At 41.2% G+C, this 22,007-nt stretch overlaps 1 long non-coding RNA gene across 13 annotated transcripts in view; it reads right to left on the bottom strand.

The window, feature by feature from the left end:
- LOC140629081 (uncharacterized) overlaps window positions 1-22,007 on the bottom strand; it is a 528,858-nt gene that overhangs the window by 223,387 nt on the left and 283,464 nt on the right. For 12 of the 13 annotated variants that reach the window (XR_012026945.1, XR_012026948.1, XR_012026947.1 and 9 more), the window contains one exon: window positions 21,210-21,435. This is a non-coding gene — a long non-coding RNA (uncharacterized lncRNA). The remainder of the gene's footprint in view (window positions 1-21,209; window positions 21,436-22,007) is intronic. The other variant, XR_012026951.1, reaches the window with a different exon arrangement.

Below are 22,007 nucleotides of genomic sequence, written 5' to 3'. Positions count from 1 at the left end.
TAATATATAGCTATAAATTATAAATTCATGGCAAACAAGACTGAGACCTTACAAATATTTTTTGTCTTTTTATTTCCACTTATTTACTTTTTAAAAAGATTTTATTTACTTAAGAGAGCGAGAGAGCGTGAGAGAGCAGAGACGAAGAGGGAGAAGCAGACTCCCCAGTGAGCGGGGGGCCGCTCGGAGCTCCACCCCAGGATGGTGGGATCACGACCTGAGCTAAAGGCAGACGCTTAATCGACTGAGCCACCCAGTTGCTCCTATTCCACTTGTTTAAATTCCCTATAGCTAAAGAAAGTCTGTTTGAAATTAGAAATTTTCTTAAGAGTCACATTTCCAGGGTAGCAGCTCTTTTTTTAAAGTGATGAATATCCCGTGGGGAACAGAGGCTAATGGTTTAACCATTAAAGAGTGTACATCACACACCACTAAGCTTTCAAACGAATGCAGCCAACCAACCAAACATAAAGACACAACTTGATGAGGGAGATAGCATGAATGGGATTTCTTATTATAAGAGAATCTTTTTTCCTGTTTTAAACAAGTTTAAAAAAAAAAGTTTAAAAAAAAAATTCCTCCTTCTGTCCGCAAATTACTTTGCTGATTATGCCTCTGCCTGAAGCATCAGCTATATACATATGAGTGGGAAAATAAGGAAAATTTTCAAGTTCATCATTCTGTCTTTGGAAACAACCGGACGTGGAAAAATCTGTGAATGTTGCAAAAGTGTTTCTAAATGAGGTTTGCATAAAGCAGAGCATTCAGCTTAAAAGCTTCATATGTTGGGGGTATTCTCCTCAACACCTAGAATCACAGGGAATGCTAAAATATTTTATCAAGTTAGTAAATAATCTCTTAATGGAGGATGCATTTTTTTGGGGGGGCTGGGGTTGGGGTGAGCTGAGAAAAGGTAAATACATGAGTTAACATTTTTATCATTTTTTTAAGCCATTCGCCACACTTCCTACCTTAGTATGTTAGAAGATTAAAGGATATTGTTCATAGGACCAAGAAAAAGTGACTAGATGCAGAGAATAATCCTGCCATGAATTCCACATTTCATCTGCCCCAGGCACGCAAACATAAAAAAAACCGTGGAGAAATATTGTTCTTTTGTGAAATGATGTCTTAAAATTATAGTGATTCAGTACAGAGAATTCTGTCCCTTTAAGGTGTGTTCATGAAAGCAGAAATTCACCCTGTCTCCAAGGCTTCCTTCCTAAGATGACGCAAACCAAACACACCATTGGCTGCCCCGTGGCAAAGGCAAGCAAAGAGATGTATCAGGATGGGAAGGCATTTCAGAGAAGATGATGTTTCTTTACCCTCTCAAATAACCAACAAGAATAATGTGGTAGAAATCCAAGAGAGGGTTTCTCCAATTCCCACATTCATTAAAAGTTTATGTAGGGGGACGCCTGGGTGGCTCAGTGATTAGGCATCTGCCTTTGGCTGAGGGTGTGATCCTGGGGTCCTGGGATGGAGTCCGGCATCAGGATCCCCCCAGGGAGCCTGCTTCTCCCTCTGCTTGGGTCTCTGCCTTTCTCTCTGTGTCTCTCATGAATAAATAAATAAAATCTTTAAAAAAGTTTATGTAGGGAAAAAAAACCACATTCACCAGGTCCCAGTGAAGAGCAGGATGAAACTCCACCTTTTAAAAAGACATCCTTGTTACGGGTAAAGATATTCAGACCATCTCTATAAAAATGCTCTGCTTGAATCAAATAAGCTGTACACAAATAAAGTGTTTTGAAGTCATTTAAAATGGAAAAATCCGAAACCTTGTGAGCAGAAACAGATGCCTGGTCAGCAACTATCACAGCCCAGGAGGGTGACAATTAATTATGCACTGCCATGCAAATGTTTTCACTTTCGCAGACCTGCTGAATCCAAGCGGCCTGTCGTGGTGCATAGCGGCTAAGGCCTGGCAGCCTGAGACAGATTCCCTGTGTTCAAATTCTGACTCCCCACGCTCGCTGGGCAATCCGAAGTAATCAGTTAATCACCCGGGCCTCAGCGTCCTTATTGGTACAGTTGGGAAAGTAAAAACTCGTTATGCCCCTGATATTGTTAGAATCAGGCACATAATGATGAAAACTGTTACTTTTAGAATCTTTCCAAAATGCTATGTTTTGCTCTTACTTAAAACTGAAACGGGTTTTCATACACATTTCTGACAATTTTGTTATCTGAATACTATTTAAATAAAAAATCTTCGGGCACCTGGGTGGCTCAGTGGTTCAGGGTCTGCCTTTGGTTCAACTCCTGATCCCGGAGTCCTGGGATCGAACCCACATCAGGCTCCCTGCGAGGAGCCTGCTTCTCCCTCTGCCTGTGTCTCTGCCTCTTTCTCTGTGTTTTTCATGAATAAATAAAGTCTTTCTAAAAAAATAATCTCCAGAAAAAAATATGCATGTTCCTTTCCCTAAACATCCTCTCTCTTGTCAAATAATATAAGAATTTTCCTGATCTTTGGGAAGGGGTTTCAATCACCCGGGCTGAGGGAGAAACAAAATTTCTCCATCAGTAAATTTGTGAGACCAGGGATTCCATCCCGTCCTGTCCCTAAGTTGGCTTTTCATATTCAGGAAATTACAGCATAAGTGAGGTTCATCTGTAGCATCATCTGCCTTGTTTACGAGGCTACAGAGTGCACTCCATGGTTGCTGAGGTGGAGAACAGCTGGAAAATGTCTCCGGGCACTAATATTCCCCTACCTTGCCAGTCTTTGCTCATCACCTGTCTGCTAGCAGTTTGCCTACCTCCAAGACATTCTTGTCTAAGGTTCTTACTGAATCTCTTTTTTTGCCACGGAGTGCAGTGGTACCGCATAAACTATTAAATTAGACTTCAAGCAATCGGTCAGTGAGTCCGTCAGCTGCTACTAAGGCCTGCTTTTCACCAGGTGCTGGGAGGACACGGTTCCCCGACCACACTGGCTGCTGTCCTGTCCGGAATCTCAGCCGTGCAGTCTCTTCTGGAATTGGGACCCAGACCCGCACGCTTGTCTAAGTCCTTACACTCGGACTGCCCTAAGAAGTGTCTAGTCGAGCGAGCGTATCTCTGCTCCCCATGACCTCCACAACTGTCTGGTAACCCCACATCAGGTCCTTTCTTACCCGCCCCCTATTTTCACTCAGGCTCTGTCCTGTTTTATGAAGAATCTTCCTGATGCCTGACCACTCATCCAAACTCAACCCACTTCTCTCTTTAAAGACCAACTGGTCTGGGGGAGTTTCTGAACCTCCCAGGCCCACGGTGTTCTTCCTGAACTCCAGTGGGCTTTCCTTCCACGACCCCTCCCAGCACTGATCACGTCGTATGTGGTGAAACACAGACCTCTATTTGCAATGTGCACGCACAATGAGATGCCAAGTGTGTGCCTCTCCATGACGCTGGCCCATTGCTGGATCTGAAGAGACATCTTGAAAATCTCATCTGGTTGAACATAACGAGAATGTGTAGTGAGCCGCCAGGAGTTCCTCATTTGGTTGTGATTTGGCTGAATTTTGTGCTACTGGGGTACAATCTGGAGGAACTTACGGAAAGGTACGCCTTCCCAGTCCAGTGATCTTGACTGAGACTTCATGAACAATTTCTGGAATGTTTTCTTGTTTATTGGAGGGAAATGTAAAGCAGTGTAACTGTATATATGAAAATCGATTCTGGATTGAGGCATTGAAAATTCAAATATTAAGACTCTTTTTCGGGACGCCTGGGTGGCCTAGCGGTTGAGCATCTGCCTTTGCCTCAGGGCGTGATCCCACAGTCCTGGGATTGAGTCCCACACTGGGCTCCCTGCAGGGAGCCTGCTTCTCCTTCTGCCCATGTCTCTGCCTGCCTCTCTCTCTGTGTCTCTCATGAATAAATAAATAAAATCTTTAAAAAAAAAAAAGACTCTTTTTCAGGCCAGGTTATGTTTCAGAATTATATGTGGAATTAAATAAAGATACAAAGCCTGGGTCACACAAAGGACATTAAGAAATCAAATGCTATGGGCTCTTGTGAGTCAGTCAGTGTTCCAGCTTTCATTTTCACAAGCATCCAGATTTTGCAAAATAGTCATTTAACACACAAGTTTGAGGCACGTACCGTGGTAAGACGAAACTTACAAAATGCAAGATATTATGGATAAATTTAATAGCTGAACTCAATAGCTATGACAGTATGAAGCCCAGAAATCAACACAATTGATTTATGATGGGAAAAAAGATTCTCCGTGGAGGGGCTGTTGGGATGTGCTCACCACTGGAGGTTGTAAAGAGCCTAAGGATGAAAAACACAGTGAGGCTATGGACAGATGCTGGCACTTCTTGCCTACAAAGCCATCAGACTCCCTCAGCTAGTCCTCAGGGAACCCTGATTTATCTCAAGACTTCAAGACAAATTGAAGTTTGCTTGTTGGAATGCTGAGCATCCCTCAACCAAGTTAAGAATTTACATTAAGATCTTTAAATTTCTTAATAAATGATCACCAAGCCACCTACTTTCCTGATACTGAAAGGAGATGAATGATGCCCCTTGAAGACACAGGGCAAAGGGACACTCAGCTAAGTTCCCCGTTGCGCCATCCAGGGCTGAGCACTCTACCCGCATCACTAGTGTCACTGCAGTCCTACTGGTGAGGAATCATTCCATTTTACACAACGGTAGCATAAAATGTTTGAATTTTAAGTGTGCAACAGAAGTTAAACTTGGATAGCTTCCTACATTATTTAAAGGAATACCTTCTTCCATGGAACGATAACATAAAACAGAACTGGAAACAATTTCGTGATGAATCGATATCTATTCACATCGATTTTGACAAAGTGGACGCAGGCAGATCAAAAAAATGCAAGCTACCAGCTCACCTCAAGCCACTCCTATGCCTCTCTAATCATTCCTCTAACACATTTCACATGAGGCTGACTGTTTCAATCAAATTATGCAGGGAGGTAGTGCACATGATCTATTCATTGCTTGAGATTATTTAAACTTTATTCACGCAACTGGGTGGATCACTACACAGATACCATGGACATTATTTTGCTTATATCTTTTTACCACAGAGAAAGCCTTCACAAAGCTGTAATTTATCAACATGCTTTGGCTTTAATTGAAATCTGTGTTAGTTTGGGTTTCCCCAAAGGAGACCTTGAGTCCAGGACGTGAGGGCAGTTTATTTGGAAAGGCATCCTAGGAAGCATTGTTGAGGAAGTGTGAAGGTTCAAGGCAGAAGGAAGAACAGCTAGAAATGGTTCCTACCATCCATATAGAGAGCTTCTTCCAATAAGACTTTCCAAGAACACTCAGAATTGTCTCACTGAGGGTTACTTAACCCCTGGTGGTTGTTTCAGGGGAGTTAACTCCTCTCTGCTTGCTATTTGTGACTGCCTGGGGTAGATCAGACTCCAGGGAGACCAAGGAGAAGCCCTTCTGCACCATAGAAAAGTATTCCAAGACTGAGCAGAGTATCAGCTTCCCAGAAGCCGAGCTCACCATGAACTCCTACAGCATCAAGAGCTTCACTCCTAGAACCAGTAGAAGTCAACATTATGTGCATTTTGAAAAATGATCATTGACAAGATCACCTTTGCCTAGCTTACATAAAAGTATGGGCCATAAACACCACTCAGGGGTGGCCCAGGGGGCTCAGTGGTTTAGCGCCACCTTCAGCCCAGGGTGTGATCCTGGAGACCCAGGATCGAGTCCCACGTAAGGCTCCCTGCATGGAGCCTGCTTCTCCCTCTGCCTGTCTCTCTCTCTCTCTCTCCCTCTCCTTCTCTCTCTCTCTCTCTCTGTATGTCTCTCATTAATAAATAAATAAAATCTTAAAAAAAAAAAAACAGCACTCAGACCCAGGAAAACACCTGTCTTTTCTGATGATCCAGTGGGCGTCATCTCATTGAACACTGGCACTTTCAATTCATTATGTTTCTCTCCTTGCCATGGCTCCCAGAAACACAAAGTTAACTTTTCAGCTGCCTTCCAATAACTCACATGTCCCTGACATTTCTTCTGTAACTATTACTACTACTCATCTCTACACTGATGTGGAGGTTTTACCACACTTTGTAGATTTTGTATACCAGCATGGGACTTATATATTGTCTCAAATACATTTTGAAAAGAGACCTGGATTAGGAATAATAAATTTTAAAAAAGGAATAATAAATCAAAGGGCAATTGGAAAAGAAGTAACTTATGAGAGTCAAGAGAGTTCAGTCAAAATAGAAAATACTTGTACCATGTCTCTACTTTGTTCAAGGCATGACACATTTTGCTTACCTTAAACCTCACATGTCTTCATTGTATAAATGAGGAACAAAACTACCTGCGCTGAAGTTTATCATTTGGTAAATGGAAGTGCTAGGACATGAATACAAGGCCTTCTGGCTCTACCTGCCTCATGCTATGAGCTACAGATACTGAAGACAGTGAGTGGTATCAGATAACTGCTAATAATGGAGATACGTACAATATGTATGTAGTAACACATTATCTACTTTCTACTTTCCTTTGGCTTTGGAATTTTTCCTACGATCACAGAGATAATGCAGAATGAAAGATTCAATCAAGGGTCAACATTTCATCTGCTCTTGAGATGCTTCGAGACCTCATTTTTAATTGTAAGATGACCTACTACCCAGTTTGATGTATTATTAGCAGCTTTTGTGGACTGTCTATACTTATTGCATATAAACCTTTAGAAGCAACTGCAAATGAATTAGAATATCAATCATTTTAATCTTATTTATTTTGAAAGGCAGATTCATGATGGTGGAGTGAGTATACATTCTCTGCTGTTCTGAAGAATTTGGCTACTGTACAGGCTTGTCACAGGGAGAAATAATCCCTAAGAAACCACTGCTTCCCACCGATGGCACCATTTGTTTTGAACAAAGTGCAAGTGAGAAGGCCTTCTTTCTCAAAACTGAACATTGCTAAATCCAGTTACAGCCCACCTTGGGGTTAATAATGAGTACTAACAGATTTATGTTATAAGCCAATTTTATGGGAGCTACCAACTCATGATTTTCAGAGGATAAACTTATTCAATTTGGTGAAAATGGTCGCTACTGTGTAAATAGTTGCCTCTGATGAGTCAAAGATGATTTCAAATATTTAATAAGTAATAGGTTAAGGGCACACAGTGATCATAATGGAGCCAGATCAGCATGGCATCCATGACAGACCACAGCTACACCCATAGTAGCAGATTCAGGAGGGACAGCACTGGAAGTAAATACATCTATGGATTCTCCATCTCAGCCCAGATTTCATAAAATTCAAAGAGGAAGAAGAATTCAAAACACTAACTCAAAACTTCAATATAAAGTGTGACTATACACATTTCCTGTTTCCAAACTGGATTGAGATGGGTCTAAGTGTGTGAATCTGCTCCAGTACAGTTGTATCTAAAACTAACAATGAGAGAAATTCACACCCCCCATACTCCTCCCCCCCCCCCCCCCCCCCCCCCGGTAAATTTCAGTTTGCTTGGGTAGTGAAGCAATCAAACACGCTTCAGGTCCTTCATTATTTCTAAACAGTTGGCAAGATTTAAAAACCTTATTAAAGACATGTATTTAGTAACAAGTTCAGTGTCAAACTTGCTGGCTTAGCACGGCTTTATGTTTTTATCTTACGACCATTTCCACGGTGGAGGGAGAAGTGACCCACGCTGAAAAATGGTAGTGAGCTCAGCGCTGATGCTCATGGACAGAAGGGGGAAAAGTTCACACACGAGTCTGGAACTTGAAGTTGCTAATAGGCAAACACTGCTCTTATATTTAAGCAAAGGCAGAGAAAAAGGACCTTATTTTCCATACCAGCCACCATTAGTGTTTAGGACACTCAATCCTATGGCTAGATGTGGCAATATCTGGGACTTCTGCATAAACAGGAGTTTCAGAACAAAGTGATCAACTGCACGATGACATACTATGTGCCTAGACCAAAAGACATGTGAGATCTGTATACAGAGAAAGGGAGATGCAGCGGCGTTTCTTTACATTTGCATCCAGAAACTAATACGAGTACTTGTTTATACTGGCTGGGGAGGAGGTGGATGGAGTGGGCAAAGGGTGGGTGTCAGATCCTCCAGACACCTTTTCATTCCTTTTTTTTTAAAGATTATTTATTTATTTATTTATTTATTTATTTATTTATTTATTTATGATAGACGCACAGAGAGAGACAGAGAGAGAGAGAGAGAGAGGCAGAGACATAGGCAGAGGGAGAAGCAGGCTCCATGCCGGGAGCCCGATGTGGGACTCCATCCCAGGACTCCAGGATTGCGCCCTGGGCCAAAGGCAGGCGCTAAACCACTGAGCCACCCAGGGATCCCCCACCTTTTCATTCTTTGATCAATACACTTTCCTTCCTGTCAAGGGCCTCCCAGTCACGCCTTCCCCTCCATGCAGGTGGTGCTTCAGGGACAGTAAGTCCTCTCAAGAAAACCCTGCTTAGATGTTTTGGCTAGACCACCTTCCTAATGAGAAGGCCCATTATAAAATGTTCTTAGAGCCCTGTACTTCTAATTCCCTACAGTGCAATGCAGTTCTCTTTGCGTGTGTGTGTGTGTGTGTGTGTGTGTGTGTACTGGATGCTTCTCCTCCAACACTACGCTGTGAGCCCCTCTGGAGAACAGGGTCTTGGTTTCTGCCATCTAATGACTGACTCTTTAGTGCCTGGCACAGTGTTTGTGTCTGAGTAGCTTCCATACCGACTTCTCTCACCTGCTGCTAAGTGGCAGTGTGTCTACCTAGACCAATATAGACACATTGCCATTTATTATCTATATGCATTTTCACCGATTTAATCTGAATACTATAGAATGCTTGGAGACCCACAGAAGAAACTCTTCAGAAACACATACTCATCACTGTCCTTTCATGCAAAAAAATTTTATCAAAATAGTTCTGCATATGTACCTTGTTATTTAGAAAATTATCTGTTCTTATGAAGTTTTCAAATTTATTTCCACAGACTAGAGTTAACATAATTCCTTCTATAATATTTTTAACTTTCCCTGTTATATCTGTAACCTTATTTCAAATTTTGGATTTGTAACTTTCAACAACTTTTAAATTATATTATCTACCGACTTCTTCATTTTACTAATTTTTTCCAAAGAGTCAATACTTGGGTTTATTTATCATTTGTCTGTTTCTTAATGCTTATTTGCATTTTTCTTCTTTTTGTCTTTTCTCTTTTAAAATTCAGAAATGCTTTGAAGTTCACAGCAAAATTGAAGGAAAGTATTACTTTTATTTTCAATTAACTTCAGTTGAATGTTCCTCACATATTTTTCTTTCCTATTACTAATTATTTAAAGTTATGACATTTCTTCTGTGCATTTTAGCCACCCACAATAAAAATGTTATTTTCTGTATATTTTGCATTTTGAGTTTTTATTTTGTCTTTTACTCAACAGTTAAGACTTCATAATTAGTTTGATTTTATTTTACTTTTAATTTTTCAGGAGTTTTTAAAAACTTTTTTATTACTGATTTCTCATTTTATTGTTTGTAAAGAGATGTAGTAGTTACTATTTCTACTCTCTGGAATCTTTTAAGTTGTGTGTGGATGTGTGTGTATGCATGTGTCTAAGTGTGAGAATCTCTTGTTTCGAATAGGTGGACAAATTTATCTCTTTGACATTTATTGCTGTGACATACATTAGCTATTTTATCTTTAATTTATTTTTTGCTCCTCAAATTTTTTCACACTATTTTTATGGAGTTTTGACAGTAGTAATAAAAAGGAAGGAGGTTCTGGAAGTATTTTCAGTAAAAAAGAAAAAAAATAGAGGTGATATTGTGCCCTTCTAATCAAAATGAGCTAGAAACTAGCAGTTAGATGGATTGTAAGAAAACTTTAGGAACTATTTGGAAAGGAGGCCAATTTGCATTTCTGTTTTGTTCTTGATACTCTATTTTTTTAAAAGTCAGATATCACTAATGGTGAACATTTTCTCTTATGTAAAGAAGAGAGAAGGAGTCACACTGACTTTTGCTCTTGATAGTAATTCACAGATTTCAGAAAGAAATGATTTTTATGAGTTATCTTCAAGTTCTTAAGAATAAACTTCATGTTTAAGGGGAAAAATTAAGTCTTTTTAAGTTGCTTATCATTATATCAAGATGTGCATAATTGATTTTTCAAGGGAACATTCTCACTTTCTACTTGAGACAATTTGAAACATGCTACAAAAATTCATTGTCTTTGACAGAACTTTAAATTGTTTCTTCTCTCATGATGGCTCATCAACTGCTTTTGCTTTATCAGAGTCAAAGTGTTTTACCATCAAATTATTCTGCTTAAATTCCTTCTTTAAAGTTCCCTAAACATAAAATTCGTTTAGCATAACATTATGCTCTGTTGAACCTAATGTATTTAATTAATTTTTTTATTATTTTTTGAGCCAAGCAAAAAAATAGAAGAAATGAACCTGAAGGATCATGCATTTAAGTATGCATTTAAGTATGCATTTAAGCTCATATAATTTTAGAGTCTTCCATTCTTACAGAAAGCTTTTTCAATAAATTTCATCTTAAGAGCTAAAAAAATTAACATTTCAGATACTTATGGATTAAAAATATGTAATATGATGTTGAATATGTGTTTTAAGTGTTTACTAAAAGAGAGCAATCTGCCCACGACTAACAACAATTCATGGCATATCCAGGGTAGTTTTCTTCATTTCTCTGGAGTCATCTTTCTCTACAAGTAAGAGTCTCAGGCAACGGTTTCTGAAGTCTCCAATGGGTTGAAGGGGAACAGACAATGACACCCTACAATATGCGTATTTGGTGTAAGGATTATATTGAGACCGATTATTTTTAAGAAACAGCACACACAGGAGAAGCTCTGAAAACCCAGCAGAAGCTGTCCTTTTGTAAGAGTAATACAAGTACCAGGGGAATCTCCATTTGTAAGGGTGGCACCCTCTGTGTAGCAGGAACAGAAGGATTCTAAATTTCTAGAGATTGTTATTAGCAGAGAAGACAGACAATATCAACAGACAATAAGTAGCAAGTGGTGGAGATATTGTTTCAGAGACATCTAAAGTTCAAAAAAAATATTTTCCATTAGTGCCATTTATTATCTGTATTACAAAAATGGTGATTAGCATGAAAATGTTAAATTTACAATGCAGGCATGTATAGTTGCAAAACCTGGCTGGCATGCAATTTGAAGTCAGTTAAAATTTTAACAGCCAGAGTTCAACGCATTGTATGTTACCAATATGCAGTCATGGAAAAATGGGAGAAATAGACAACATAGTAAAAAAAAAATCATCTATTTCATTTTTCTCTAAGTTACTGATAACCAGAGGTCAAGCAAAAAAGTCTGTGGACATATCCCCAAGTCCAGAGATGGGAAGTGATTCAGTCCCCTCAGAAATAATTAAAATTTATTTGCTGGAATTATACCTTAGTGTATAAAGAATGAAGGGGTTTTTGGAATGTGGATACAATGATTTTCTTCTTCAAGGCAATGGCCAAGATGTGGTGGTAGTGTGTATGCATGTCTTGGGTGTCCTGGTGTTAGTATATGTCTGGGCTTCCTTGGATTCTAAGGAAGAAGCCAAAAAGCAAGATCAACTATTAGATTAGAAAAAAGAAGGTGTATGATTTGTAGGGAAAAGAATCACTATACAAAATTTAAAGAAGTTCCAAATAAAAGTTTTACTTTGTCACCTTTGTTAAAAACATTTTCCCCCTTACAGACTTTTTAATCATCTTTGAGATTTGGCAGAAAGAATAAAAGTAGTGAGGCGTTTTAAGATTTCTTCATGTATGTCATTAAAAAATTGCTTTCTTTCATGAAATGTGTTTTTCTAACCAACACACATTAATAATTTAGGGTCATTCTATACTATTTTTCATTTAAAACATTAATTGAGAAGAAAAAGGTCTCAAAAGAGATTTCTTTTTGAGCTGTAAATCTCAGAACAGGTACACTGCGCACATTGGTGTTTAACAGCATCACTGTTACAGGCATATTTTCAATGATTGCTACCTTGCTGGAAGCACACCCATCTCTAAGTGTGTATAGAGTTCATTCTGTGTACATCCAGGAGCTACAGAAACATAATAGCAGGTTGCTATCATTTAAAACTTAGGGAGACAGTAAAACATGTTACAGTTCTAGGATAAAGTGAAACAATGGGTACTGCAACACTGAAATGGCAGCTAATGCATTAAGTTGGAAAATGTATAATTTTGACAAATGTTTTAATTCCTTCAAGTGGTTACAGGTACAAGGATGTACATTGCAGAAGCACAAGATTTTACGAGCATTTCTTAGAGGCTCATGCATTTAGCGAAGGAAATCTTCAAATTGCTTAAACCTAGAATTAAATGATTTGCTTATATACAGCTTTTGACAAATTGAAGAAATTAGTGGTCTTTAATCTATGTCTACAAAAAAAGCACTTAGTAAAATAGGCCTGCTCATGATTAAAGAAAAATCCCCTTGCCCTACACCTCCCATTATGTATGTCACTCCAGGATCAGATACTGTTAAAAATTAATATTTTTAATTAATCTATGCTTCTGTCCCACTAACTCTATATATGAGTATATGGCTATTTCTTGATTTATTATCTGGAGATACAGACTATTAGCTTCTAGCTTTTCTATCTTTCTCATATCATCCCCTCTTCCATCCCATAATCCTCACAATTTAACTCAATAATTATTTTAAGTTATCTAAATCCTGCCAGTATGGAACTCCATATAGTTAATGACTTAGGACCACTTCAGCAGCTACACATGTTAATAAACACATTCCTTTCCCTATTTCACTGACCTTCAACCCCTATCTAAAAAAGTCTTGTACTGACTGCTTTGAATACACTGATTTGGGGTTACAAACAAACTCCAGTGTAAATAAAAAATCTAGGAACAATTAGGATTAAATGTATGCTTTCTTTATTCTGGGTGCTCAGAAATTTACAATGATGTGCATCAAGTGGGTCTATTTTAATTCACCATATTTAGCTCTCAGGAGGTTCGGGGGGAAGCAGGTATACGTAAATATATCTCTACAGTTCTCCGGCTTTTCTCTGCATTGTTTCTTTGATATTTCCGCCTCTCTTTTTTTCTGATCATCCTATGGAAACACACATGGGGCACCTGTTACTAAGTTAAAAGTGTAACAGTGTAAAGAAAAACAGTGTAAAGAAAAGAGGAAAATGTCTGCAAAAGATGCCAGAAAATTAGTAAATGGTACAACCCTGCAGGAAGGGGACAGCCATGAGATCTTCAGGCAAGTCCTGACTCGACCTATTAACTAATACAGGAAATGTTTGTGGCTTCCCATGTGCCAGGCAAGGAGCCAGGCACACACTCCACTAATGCACGGACTCACTTCTCCTTTACGGCTCCAAGTTACAGATGAGGAACATCCGGGGGGAAGGGACGTCAGTCAGGGCTTTGCGACAGTGGGAGCACTTCGCCGGAAGCCAGATCTGTGTGACCCCACAGCTCATGCACTAACCTCACTCCTAATCAGTGCACGCGTGTCCCGGCCCGGGAGTTGCACAGACAGACTGGTTTGATGCCACGTCACAGAACATGTTGGGGGCATGTGTGTTCTGCACACTCAGAGGTCTCCAGAGGGAGAGGCTCAGGTGTTCATGTGATCATCACTGGACAATGCTCCTTTTCTGGGGCTCACTTCTTTCTGCTCCCAGTCTTCACACAGCACTTCAGGCTCCATGAGAGGTCATCTTAAACAGGGAAATCACTGAACTAAGGCATGATTCCAAAGCGTGGCACTCAACAGACTGGTTGAAAGGACACTTGTTTACAGCTTCAAGCTGAAACAAGAACGTAGGGTGCCACCTTGTTCAAACTTGGTGTGGCAAGTGAGTGTCAGGTGACTCTAATTTTTCACCACGTGCTTGAGGTCACCTTTCAGATAAGTTACTTGTACGACAACCCCTGCTTTGGGTTCTACTGTTGAGAAAACTCAAACTATGTCAGACATAGTGTGATTCTTGGGATTCCAAAGAAGATAATCAGAGGCAATGACGTCTATGAGGGCAGAAGCTGTGACTATGCTGTTTCCCGTGGTTGAGCGCCTTCTGTCCAAAGTCTGGCTGGCGGCAGGTCCCAACAATTATTTTTGAATGAATCACTTGCAAAAAGTAAGAATGACTGGTGTCCCTTTTCTTTCCCTAATCATACCTTTCTTTTGTGCATATGAAGCCACATCAGCTTTGAATTTAATATGCACGGTCAAACAGAGCTCCATGCGCATGGAGCATACGGAATCCTGTTGACTATCTGGTTGAATTTTTAAATACGGCAGAAACAACAGTTTGAAAACCGAAGTGCCTTTGATGTGCAGTAAGGAGACTCTTGTCAGAGAGCCAAGCACTTGTGGGTTTTAAGGAGTCAGGGTCAAGAAAAGCAACATCTTTTTTTTTTTTTTTTTTTTTATATCAGGAGCAGAATTTATGGAAGGATTGGTGGCATCATCAGAACTCTATTTCCTACTAAAAGAACGAAGTGCTTGCCCGGAAAGCTGGGATAAAGTAATCTCGCTAGAATATGCTGCAGTTGGGTATTTGATTGTGGCAAATCCATTCCTGCCAAGCCCCGGGAGCTTCCGTTGTACCACTGCCTTGACTTTCTTCTCTCTAACTGCTCCTGTGCTCTGGAAACGCATGGTCTTCTTTTACCTTCACCAGCCTGTACAATTGGAGGGCCCTCCTGCTCTTTTCATCATCTTGCGACACAATCTATGGATATGCCCACGCACGTCTTTCCTTCTTCCCCAACACGCCTACTTCTACATTTATTTAGAGCTTCACTCTCCTTTGCAGATCTGTACCGTCAACAAGGAATCTCTACCTGGACTGGACACCCTACAGCTGTCTGACATTCATTATGTCCTCAATCTAGCATTCCTTCACTGCCAGCCCCTACAGCATACACGACCCCCTCCCCCCCTTATATTCCCTGCTTGGGTCACACTAAGGGAAGGAGACAATAATTTGGGACTTCTCATCCCCTCTGGCCTAAACCACAGACTCGCAAGTCACTTTGGTGCCTATCACATTCATCACACTCCAAATCCAGTCAGTCACCAAATTCTCTTAATTAGACCTAAACGTGTCCACATGTACATATTTGTGGATTTTATACTGGATGTCCCTGTTCTTTCTCTTACGCCCATGCACACAGAGCACTCATATTTCTCCGTTCTGCTCTCCAGGCCAGCCAGGTCTTCCACATCTTTCTCTAGTGCATCCTCCATACCATTAATAAGACAGCCATTTCTAGTAGGCAAGGATGACTGTGCTATTCTCTGGTTTACAATCCTTCAGTGGTTGTGGGTTGCCAATAAAGATCAAGTGCATGTGGATTTTTACAGCTCAGCCTATCTGTCACAAACTGGCCTTATAAAAGTACTTCACTCGTTTGCTGTGTACCTGTCCACATGTTTTTTGTCACACACATACTTAGTGATCGATCATTAAGTCTCTAGTACTAGACAAATTCTCATGGGTAATGTAGCCATGTCTCCTGCCACTTTATTTTTTTTTTAAGATTTTATTTATTTATTCATGAGAGACATAGAGAGAGAGAGAGAGAGAGAGGCAGAGACACAAGCAAAGGGAAAAAAGCAGGCTCCACAAAGGGAGCCCGACGTGGGACTCAATCCCTAGACTCCAGGATCATGTCCTGGGCTGAAGGCAGGTGCTAAACCACTGAGCCACCCAGGCGTCCCTCTCTTGCCATCTTAAAATCCATTTGCCCTGGCCAACTTTTTATATTTAAGGCTTGGATCAAAACCATTAAAATTTTTTTTAAACTTCATTTTTAAAAAAGATACTATTTATTTATTTGAGAGCAAGAGCACAAGCATGTATGAGTAGGGTTAGGGGCAGAGGGAGAAGTAGGTTCCCTGATGAGCAGGGAGCCTGATGAGGGGCTCAATCCCAGGACCCTGGGATCATGACCTGAACCGAACACAGGCGCTCAACCAACTGAGCCACCCAGGCACCCCCAAACAATTTCTTAAGTCAATTTCTCTGTGAATATGTATCCCTACATATTTTCTCTTCACCTTAAGCAATTATTATTTCAGCTGTATGTATTTTCATATGAACCACCCCACTGAAGACCACGTTATATGCAGAAAGAAACTTTTGTTTTTTCACATTACTTTTTGTTCTGTGTGTGCCAAGCACGATGCCTAGTATTTGCTCAATGAATCAAAAGGGGTGTTAAATCGATGTATTATCTGGGCTTTTTTCCTCTCACCTTGAACTAACATCAGATGTGAAAACCCCCCAGAAAAGTCTGGCTTAAAACAATTTTAAAAATTAAAATTAAAATTAAAAAAAGAGAAAAGTCTGGCTTCCTGGTAATGAAAATATCTTTAATCACTGAAGTTCTTTTTGCCAATTACAGCTAGCGCTCTCTACCCATACTCTCTCTTCTACCTCAGGTCAAAACACTAAAGGTAGTAACTGTTGCTTCTGCAGGTCCACAGTTTCCAAACATGGATCTGGGTAAGTCTAATTTGCATCCAGACTTAGTAAATGGGTCACTGTGGTAAACTAATCAACTATGAAGATCCAGGAGTTCCAGCAGAGCTGGGTTTCCAAACCATTGTTCATTAGGAGAAGGGGCCACAATATTTCCTGAAAATTGCACATAAAAGGGATTTAGAAAGGTTCAAATATATTCATTGCTTCCCAACTCCTGTGTGGACAGGAGATCACAGACATGAGTTGTTCACTGGTTTTTCTCCCATGTCCACTGGTGGTGAGGTCGTGGCCTCAAGACGATGCTCTACTCAACACTGGAAAACAAAGGGTGCTTGGAAGGCTACTGCTAGCTCACAGGGAGAAACCAGAGTGTCTACTAGAAGGATGTAATCATCACCGAATTCCGACTCCTGGCATGGGTGCATTGGCTTCATCTGATTTCTCCCAACACAGTGGGAGAAGGAGAGGAGCCCAATTAAATGTAACAAATGCATAAACAAATTTAGCCGTGATGACTTGAATAGATGAGGATAATCAAGCCTGGACACAGAACTTGGTTTCCAAGTCTGGAATTTCTGATGAGAAGTTCCTCTCATCATCAGCCAACACATACTCATTTTTAAAGACTCTCAGTTTATAAGGAAAATTGCTTCTCGATGCCCTTTTGTGCCCAGGCGAACAGCAGAGAAATCGTGATAGTGTCAGCATGGAGAAAGGAGGACAGTTAATAAGGTAAAAGTAATTATCCAGCTATGAGGAGCAGCGAGCTGTCTGGCTGGGCTGGGGAGTAACTGAAGGTGAACTAATTAGTATTCTTTTTAATGTACATTTTTAGGGTGGGCGAAATTCCATATAATAGTTGCCAAAATCATTCTAACAGCTTAAGCATATCAAATATATGTCTGCTTACTTTTGCTTTAACTACTTCCTGAGAAAAATACATTAACTAATCGTTAAAAATATATCCCTCCCTGTTCTGAATCTCTGGCGCAGAAGAGGGGTAAATGATACCACACCCGCTCAGATCACGCTGAATTTTCACACTTGTCCATGTAGGTCCTCACACTTGTCCACAACAGGTCCTCTGTTCCTTATGACGTGCTCCCTTTGATCTCTACCCCCACCCCCTCCCTCCCCGTCCCCTCAGCAACTATGTAACAAGCTTCGGGTGAGTTATCTGCTCATCTGTTTTCAAGAAATATGCATCATTCTTTGTGTGTTTCCTGTTTTTGCAAAAATTATCAATCTATCCCTTTATATGTGCATCTTTTCATGCCAAACTATGCTTTTACGTTCTATCCGTGTTGCTATGTCATTTGCTTCTCCATCGCGGAGTAACCAAGTACCACAAATTTAGAGCCTTCAGTCATCCCAACCTCTTAGCTCAACCAAAGGGTGGTAGCTTCTTCCTGAAATTGGAACCTCTGTGTTACCGTTTTGCCTTTTCCATTCTGCCCTGGATTTTACCACCAAAAAGAACTAGATTTGACCAACAACTTCAGGGAGCTTGGAAGCAGATCCGGCTCTAGTCACACTTCCAGAGGAGACAGAGCCCCAGCTGACACCTCGACTGAGGTCACATGAGACCCTAGCAGAGGACCCAGCTACATCACCCCCACAGTCTGGACCCATGGAAACTGAGATAATGCACGGGTTTTAAGCTGTTCAGGGTGTTATGTAGTGACAGATAATGCATAAAACCCCCAGTAATGGCTTCAGCTCCTCTCAGAGTCAACCCTATACTCCTGAGATCACCTGGTAGACCAGAGGCAAAGAAGCACACGGCTTCCCTTGTTCTTTGCCACTCCCTGACCCCCCACGTTCTGTGACACAGACACAGCATCCTCTTGAGTTTGATGTGAACCTTTACAGCTCTGGGTTCTGACTGGTTCAAACTGTTCTGACTCAAGTCCTTGATTCAAATCAGTGACGCTGAGCAATCTGCTGCCCTTGTTTGTACAATGATTATTACAGGACCCATTCTGCATTTATACAGAGAAAATTAAATGAGATAGTTCATGAACATACTCAAGGCATCACCCAGCACTTACCAAGTACTCACAAAACATGAACCACAGAATTTTTGCTACTTACTGAAATTAAATGAAAGGAGATTTGTGTGCTACCAAGAATACTAGGTTGTTGGCGGATCGATGTAAAAGCTGAAAGGAATCAATGGAAAGAAAGAGCAACATTATTTGATAACAATGAGGAGAGATCACGGAAGGAAAATGAAGGAACTCCTCAAAGCCATTCCATGTTTAGACACAAAGGACTGCTGGACGTGCTTTCCTCTTGACTGATTCCACATCTATTTGAATATTAGATATTTGAGCATCAAGCCTCATAAACCAGAAGGAAGGCCCTCCTGCCATTGGACGAGAGGGACCCGTGATACAGAGAGAACCCTGTCGGCCACTTCATGTTACTCTGGCAGAGAGGGTTTATTTTCTTACAAAAGCTTAAGTCTCAAAATGCACACCTTGTAAGCAGGAATATGGCTGATGGAAATTCCTCCCTGAATTATGTGAATTTACAAAACTGTGTTTATTCACATCAAAGGGGGCTCCAGAGGCAGCACTTTTGAGCATTACCATGGACAGAAATGATCGTGTTTTCTCTCTCCCAAATACTGCAGGCATGAAACATCTTTCCTCTTTTCCTTTCAGAACTCCACTCCAACTGTAGCCACTCCTCATGATTCTCTTTCTGGGTCTGATTTGTTCACTCTGAGTTTGCAATCAACACACATTTTCACGGGGTCCTCATTCTCTGATCTCTCCAAGGATCATGCCCAAAGCCCTTCCTCCTCCAATCAAACCACAGTACCATCTTCAGTAATAGGCACTTTTGACCAGGATAATGAATGTCTGACACAACAAGACTGACCCCATCACAAAGTATGGTGACAACACAAACTTATGAAGGTGACTTCCCATTTTGGAATTTCTGAGGAACATCGTGAGAGCACAAAGACCCCTTCTCCATGGTGCAGCATTCTGCAAAGACAGGAAGTATGCACAGAGCAGAGGGCAAACAGAGAAGTCCATTGTTTTAAAAAGAAATAATGGTATCACGTCGGGGACAGATAACTATTATATGGGCCCCCTTGAGTTTTGTAAATAAAGGTTTACTGGAGCACAGCCACTGATGGTTTGTTTTATACGGTACATATCTCTAGATGCTTACTTACTAGGACAACAGAGTTTGGGAGCTGAAATCGAGACTCTATGGCTCACAAAGCCCAAGCTATTTGCTCTCTGACCCTTTACACGAACAGCATCCTGAGCCCTATACAGTGGGCAGCAGCGTACACTGGTTGGGGAACCAGGGGAGGACCCTAGTTGCATGCAACGAGTCCTTGCATCTCGTATAACAGTGCTGTGCACCAGACTCAAAGAGGCAGAACTACGCCTAGCCCACAGCATGAGAGCTGCTCTCCGAATGAGAGCTATTTCCCAACCCTGATGTAGGTAATTTAAAAGCAGTAAATCATGTTTTTGTACATTCATAGTGCATCTTATTTCAGAGAAAAATAAACATAGCAAGAGACTTCATTAGTCAGTGTCCTTCTGCATCAATCAAGTACTTCTTTTCTGTATAATATTTACTAAATGAAGGTCCAGATGAGAATTCTCCAATTAGCATTTTAATATATTATACCATCAGGATAGATACACATTTCATTTGCTGATAACTTTTGGAGGAAAACATTATTTAAGTGGGATCCCAAATGTAAGTAAAGTTATACTGGAACACCAAGTTGGATGACCAAGATTTGTGCAATAAAGCACAATTTAAGTAGAATGAGGTGACAGTATTGTTGGAACAAGGGAACACATCAAAGTATAAATTACTAAATCGCCACAGAAGGAATTGGAAAGGAAAAATCCCACGATACACATCAGGCACTGGATGTGATTTTTGAAGTTTTGCGCTACGGGGCAACAGAAGCCAGGGTGAGTCACCAGGTGCTTCAGAGACAGTGCTGTGTGAAATCATTCGATGGCAGGGCTACCGTAACCTGCTTGGGCTCTTTCTGGTTCCCCGCGTGACTGTGTCTCTTTGGGGACACCTGGGAGGTGACCCTGCCATTGGCACCCCTCCAGCCTGTGTCACAGAGCCACTTCTTGCCTCCTGGACCTAATGCCGCTGCTCATGTGTCACCGGTGCGGCCCCACCCCCACCTCCCAGGCTGCACGTTGCATCGGCTCCCACCTGTGCACCTGCGGTGACACGCATTTGCAGAACCTCCCTGTTCGCGGCAAATGAAAGAGACGCTTCTCCAGCACCCCTATTCAAACTCTCAAAGGACTCTATGAAGAAGTGCCAGCACCGAGGACATAGAGCTTATTCAGAATGTCTGGCCGGTGAAAATGCAGGGGTCTCGAGTTCCCTTTCCAGTGAGACGCCAGGCTGAAGTTGCTGGCCGGGGAGTCGGGGAGTCAATGTGAGGATTCTGTTAGGCTTGGCAGGGGCCCTGCCCCAGGAGGGAGCCAACATGACCCCCCGGGCAGGTGACGCCATCTCTGCCCCACTGGAGGAACTCCAGTTGGACAGAACAAATGGCCTTTCTATTAAATATCTATTTGGATGATTGGGTTGCAACAAAGAGGAAGCTCTGTGAGCAAGGGCAGGCTTATCGATCAGGAACATGTGTCCAAACCCCACTTCTCATCTGAACGATCTCAGTGTTTGCACTTACCAGAATGTGGTTGAATTGAGCACATCGGGGAAGAAGACATTCATCTTGGCTTCGGTCTCGCATATGTAAAATTGCTCTAGGAATGAATAGGCTGGGCTGTTTGTGTGCCAGGGCCTGTAGCCGGGATGAAGACACAAAACATCATTGTTGGCTGTGGAGGAGAGGTGCCCAGCCTGTGAAACTTTCCAAAGACTGGGGGCAGAAAACTCTGTTCATGCCAGGATACCTGAAAAATAGAAAAATGAAAAAGACTTAGCAGCAGTTTACCTCTATTCATTTTAGGTTAAGGACCAAGATTTGCGCAAGAGTCTCTTCCTTCACATGGAAATTCACCTGTTTAAATAGTCCCTCTGAAGAACACTTCTAAAATTAGCAGAGGTCTGCTGATGGGAACCATTTGCAATTTGCAGGCAACACCCTTTGCCAGAAACACTGAAGAAATAAAAACAAAATAACAGGGAAACACACACACACCCACCCCAACCACTCATTAAAAAAAGAAAAACTTCAATGAAACATAGATGACCCATTTATCCTATCAACAATCAAGCTTGGCAGGTTGCTAATTAGAACAATGTAAAGCAGATTCTGTCTAATTGGACGTTTACGTTTAAGAATATGTTCAAGCTGCAGTGATTCAATCCTAGAAAATAACGCTCTCAAGTAGGTCTGTTTGAGCGTGGCCTCTCCCATGCCCAATCTCAGGCAAATCTGGTTTGATTTATGAGAGCGCTGAAGAGCCCATATTCAGGGCCCGCCAAGTGCTCCTCTCTGTGGTCCGGGGCACAGGGCTGGTTG

Source organism: Canis lupus, chromosome Y, assembly GCF_048164855.1.
Source record: "Canis lupus baileyi chromosome Y, mCanLup2.hap1, whole genome shotgun sequence".
In the NCBI taxonomy this organism is placed as follows: domain Eukaryota; kingdom Metazoa; phylum Chordata; class Mammalia; order Carnivora; family Canidae; genus Canis; species Canis lupus.
Note: the sequence above shows the minus strand (reverse complement) of the source record. Positions and strands in the feature narration are given on the sequence as shown.